Source organism: Anomalospiza imberbis, chromosome 23, assembly GCF_031753505.1.
Source record: "Anomalospiza imberbis isolate Cuckoo-Finch-1a 21T00152 chromosome 23, ASM3175350v1, whole genome shotgun sequence".
NCBI lineage: Eukaryota > Metazoa > Chordata > Aves > Passeriformes > Viduidae > Anomalospiza > Anomalospiza imberbis.
The window spans coordinates 5,754,155-5,760,154 of NC_089703.1; positions in this window are offsets into that span (position 1 = coordinate 5,754,155).

Genomic DNA, 6,000 nt, shown 5'->3' on the forward strand with positions numbered 1-6,000 from the left:
GTAGATCTGTGAAAGCAGCACAGATCCTTAAATCAGTGTTTCTGTAGTATTTGTCTATGCCAGGTCAAATGTTAATAGGCTCCACCCACATCTGGACAATTTTACAATGACATTTAATCATTAGTATTTATTAGATCATTAGTTGTTATTACTACTATAGCAACAATTACTAATTCTTGAAGTATCCACCTTACTCAAGCACTAATAAAGGTCACAACTTTGAAGTATATTTTACTACATTGAAGCCAGAAACCCACATTTCAGTATCTGGCAAGTATTTTTCTTCTGGAACATATAACAGATATTAATTTCCCCTGATCACAGCCATCCATACTTCTGTAACTGCTACCATACAATCATTTATTGGATGGTGCAATTTGATGGGATTGAGGAGAAGCATGCTCAGTGATTTGGGCCAAAAAACAAGTTTTCATTCATTTATTACTCAGGATTTTGAGAGTGTATCAAAAGGTCATTATTTCAATTTATTTTACATCTGCACTGGATTACCTGGTATTCTTAATAGATCATTTTCTAAATAGAACAGGTGGATTTACTGCCAGAAAAATAAAGATATCATATTGTCACATATAATTTTAAGAGGCAAAAAATGTACCACAGGGATAATTAATCTCAGCCTCCCATGATTCCACCTAAGCAGCTCGTGAAAGACTGTTGTGGCAACATCGCCAAATGTCTCTAGATATACCAATTACACACATATGCCTATTTTTGTAAATGAGATTTGGGAATATCAGTAGCAATTGCACGGTGGGAATATTTAGCTTGTTTCAGAGATTGTACTGTACTTGCACTGTATGAACACCCCCCAGCCCCAACACAAATGTGTCTGTATTTAATCAGTATCTGGATAACCACAATATTAATTTCCCTTTCACCTAAAGTGCTAGGAATATAGTTTTTATCTGTTTCTAAATGTTCTGTAGAACATCTAGTTCCTCCCTCAATCTGCATAAATTTTTTTATAATCATGAAGCACACTGCAGCCAGACACTTTGCCCTCCTTTTCTTTTCTTTATGCAACAGATTTGGGATGAAATTCCCCACTTTGCCCCCAAGCCAGGGCTAATTCCAGGATGACAGTTTTACCCCAGATGTGTTGCTCTCAGGGGTGCACTCCCAGCTGGTGCCATCCCAGGCCATTCCTCCATGGAGTGCTCTGATAGCAAATGCCCCTCTCATTTTTTGTCCATACATCTGTAAGGATGAGTCACTGGAAAGATGCTCATCAATGTTTGCCATTATTTACAGTCCGACAAATCAATGTTTGCCATTGTTTACAGGCCAACATCGATCCCTATCAAACAACGGGGCAGACAAGTTGTGTTATGTAATTGATTCGAACCACCCTGCCAAAATGCAGATTCCATTATTGGCATGTCTTCCTGCCTAAACGCCAGAAAGCTCCATATATGAGCTCCTGTCACCTTGGAAACGTTCGGAAGGGAAATGCCAACTGCCTGTGGAAGCACAGTATGCAGCCATACAGCAGAGTGAACTGGCCAGCTCTGCTGCCTTTCCAGCTGATCCTGAGGTGGTACTGCAGGAACTTCACAGAAATGCCTCTGAATTTAACCTCCTGGGAGCAAAGTAACAGGGGTTTAATTTGGATCTGCTCACTCCATTTCCCAGTTTCTCCAAGATGGACCACTGGGGTCCAGAGCCCACAAAATCTGGAAAAGCTGCATCAATCAAAGCCTTTTTTGTACATTTCCAGGAGTTTAAATCCTAAAGAATCACTGGCTTTAAGCTGATAGACATAAGTTGTAGATTGGGAGATAAGAACTTGGCTGGGGAGCCATAATTTCCTTCAGAGGAACTGCAGATATCTTCTCCCTTTCCTATCTATATGATAGAGAAAAATCTACATTGTCTTTCCCTAAAAACACATTATTCACCTGATGCAAAATCATGACCCTTGTTGATATTGTTGTTATGAAAATAATTCAAACAGTTGTAAATTGGGACTGAAAAAATATCCTGAAGAAAAATAACACAAGAAACTGACAATCAGTGATACTTCCAGGTGTTCTTCTGAGTGTTTTCTTGAGGCGAAAATCTGTGCTTGGATGTTTTTTATCCCGACTCAAGGAGTGTGGGAACTGGCAGGTCCAGAGTTAACACAGTTATAACTATTCCAGATCTGCAGAGAGAGCTATACAGTTAATCACTGCATATTTTTAGCCTACATCTTGTAGCTTTAATCCTGCAAATGTCTGTATGTAATTTGTTTTATGTAATATGAATAGATGCCACAAAATCAAGATTCCACCATTTATAGAGCTAAGAATGTCCATGTATCTCTCAAGATTGAGGACCTATAGCATAAATGTGGGACAGTGACCTGGTCACTGTGAGTAATTTGTACTCCATACTGTGTGTGCCAGTGGAAATAAATGCTCAGATTAGCAGCATGTGCTTGTGTGCCTGGGATCAGAACCTAGACCTTACTCTCATAGCAACGATAACAATTACAGAAATATTGCTTACAATTAAGGAACGTTTTCAACTAAATAAATCTGAGAATGCATCTGTCTCTGTGTACAGATCAGGGTGTATTTTGGTGCAGATGATGTCTCAGTATTTTAATAACTGAATCCCTGGGAGTCTTTGAATAGCTGGGTTTCTCTAGCACGTCATCGAGGCCTAGTGCCAAGAGTGAGGGAACAGGGATCTGCTCTGCTGTGGATCCAGCTGCACTGCTCCTTGACTTTGTCAAGGTAACACAAGGAATTGAGCAGAAAGGAAACCCAGCTAATCACCAGCTTAGAGCTAAAATCATAGAATCACAGAATGGCCTGGGTTGGAAGGGAACTCAAAGCTCACCCTGTGCCACCCCCTGCCATGGGCAGGGACACCTCCCACTGTCCCAGGATGTCCAACCTGGCCTTGGACACTTCCAGGGATGGGACAGCCACAGCTTCTCTGGGCACCCTAAATCTGGTACATGAACCCTTGAACACCTCAAACACACAGGCTCAGGAGATTCCACTGCAGAACAGAATATTCAAACTGGTTCACTTTATGAACACAGACATTCACTATGTAAATCACTGAAATATCATCTAAAGACTTCATGTAGTGATTCTGTGCATATTTATAACAATTACAGAAGTTCATACGGAACCTCTAGAGCTGCGGTTGCTGCTGAAACCAGAGGACCTGTTCAGAATGTGACATAATAAATGGGCACCATGAGCAGTACATGATTTCTGCTCTAATAACCTTTAATTAGTAACTAATGGTAATATCCTTCTATCAGGATAGTACAGGTTTACTTCTGAAAAGACATTTAAGACAGATTCCTTTTGGATTGAAACTTGGAAACTTTCAGAATTCTAACATGTGTGCTCCAGCCCCAAATCCATAAGACTTCACATTGCAGCAAGTCATCTGAATTCACAAAAAGGGTTTTAATCATAATGCCACCAACTTGCTTAAAATTTATAAATGTATGTGAGTAAACACCAAGCTGAAAGTTCACTGAGAATGTCTGGCTTTGGTTACCTGAAACCACCTGAACCAGATGTCCCAGACAGGCAGCGTAGGTAAAGGTGCTCCCAGCAGGGTAATTACTGACACTAATACGATGGAATTGTTAATGCCGCTGTGTTTCCAAAGTGTTAATCATTCTTTTAAAGAACGTGCAAAAAGCTCACTCGCCACCACACCCGGGCAGGAGCCGTGTCAGTGTTTCATACTCTGATCTACCTCTGACAATAAATAATGTAAACAATCATCAAGTAGGGAAAGACCCCAGAGAGCTGCTCAAGATGGCTCAGACCTCAAGAACTCAGTGATCTGAACGACCACGAGGACCCTAGGGACACCAGACCCAGACCCAGGGACCCTCAGACACCGGACATCAGCCTGGGGACCCCGGCCCTCAGACACTGGACCCTAGCCCAGGGACCCTGGCCCTCGGACACCGGACATCAGCCTGGGGACCCCGGCCCTCGGACACTGGACCCCAGCCCAGGGACCCCAGCCTTCGGACACCGGACATCAGCCTGGGGACCCCAGCCCTCGGACACTGGACCCCAGCCCAGGGACCCCAGCCCTCGGACACTGGACCCCAGCCCAGGGACCCCGGCCTTCGGACACTGGACCCCAGCCCTCGAACACCGGACCGCAGCCCTCAGACACCGGACATCAGCCTGGGGACCCCAGCCCTCGGACACTGGACCCCAGCCCAGGGACCCCGGCCCTCGGACTCAGACCCAGGACCCCTTGGACACCGGACCCCAGCCCAGGGACCCCGGCCTTCGGACACCGGACACCAGCCTGGGGACCCCGGCCCTCGGACACCGGACTCAGACCCAGGAACCCTCGGACACTGGACCCCAGCCCAGGGACCCCGGCCTCTGACACCGGACCCTAGCCCTTGAACACCGGACACCGGACCCCGGCCCTCGAACACCAGACCGCAGCACTCGAACACCGGACCCTGGCCCTCAGACACCGGACCCCGGCCTCGGACACCCGACCCTAGCCCTCGAACACCGGACCCTGGCCCTCGGACACCGGACCCCAGCCCAGGGACCCCGGCCCTCGGACACCAGACATCAGCCTGGGGACCCCGGCCTCTGACACCGGACCCTAGCCCTCGAACACTGGACCCTGGCCCTCAGACACCGGACCCCAGCCCACGGACCCCGGCCCTCGGACACTGGACCCCGGCCCTCGAACACCGGACACCGGACCGCAGCCCTCGAACACCGGACCCGGCCCTCAGACACTGGACCCCGGCCCTCGGACACTGGACCCTAGTCCTCGAACACCGGACCCGGCCCTCGGACACCGGACCCCGGCCCTCGAACACCGGACACCGGACCGCAGCCGTCGAACACCGGACCCGGCCCTCGGACACCGGACACCGGACCCCGGCCCTCGGACACCAGACATCAGCCTGGGGACCCCGGCCCTCGAACACCGGACCCCGGCCCTCGGACACCGGAGCCCGGCCCCCGGACACGGCCACCTGCCCACGGCCCCGCCCATCCCGGCCCGCAGCGCCCCGCGCCCGCGGAGGTTCGCGGGCGGGTCGCGCCGGCAGCGCCGCCCCGCGCCCGCGGAGGTTCGCGGGCGGGTCGCGGCCGGGCGGGCGCCGCGCCCCCGCGCGCGGTGCCTGGCGCCGTTGCCGAGGCAGCGCGGCCGGCGCGGCGCGGCGAGCCCGGGGCCGTGAGGAGCCGGGCCGGGGCCTGAGCGCGGTGAGCCGTGAGGGGACAGCGCCGGGAGCCCCGAGACTGCCCCGGGGTGTCCTGTGGGAGGGCTCGGGCCTTCTGCCGCGCTCTGCATCTCGGCCTAATTTACCCCAGACTTTGTTGTTTGGGAGTTTGGAGCCACACAGCCTCACAACGCAAGGGTTTGGCTGAAGGCGTTGGGGCCGCTGCTGCATTGGCAGCTCATTTGATGTTTGTGCCACTTCTTAGTGCCACCAACATCCCTAAATCGGTAGCCCAGCGTAGGAATCCTTGGCTTTAAGGTGGTTCCTATCATTTACCCGTTCCTCCATGCTTCAAATCCTGGGGTGTGTTTTTTCTGCTCCTTAACTGGAGAAAATAGATGCTCTCTTCTTGTTGATTCTTCTTGAGTTCTGCAGAAGGATTTACATAAACGAACTCAAAGCTTTGTTAAAATTAATCATATGTCCACCTTCGTTAAAATTAATCATATGGCCAAGTCTTTCTGTGGGTAAGATGTGACATACTCAACCATGTGGTAATAACTCATTCTAGATGACATGCAGAATTTACTGAATTCTAATAAATTGTAGCAATATTTGGGAGCAGTTTGCTTTGCATTGGAGAACTCCACAAGACTCAAGAACAAAGAGTGTTTGTTGGAGTTGTGCCCAAATAATTTGGGGTAAAGTCATGATGTAAGTGGATAAAATACATTCAGAAGGTTTGTTTTATTACTAAGCTGATTGTTACATAAAAAAAAAAAAAAAGGCAAAAAACCGAGTCCTTGCTTTTC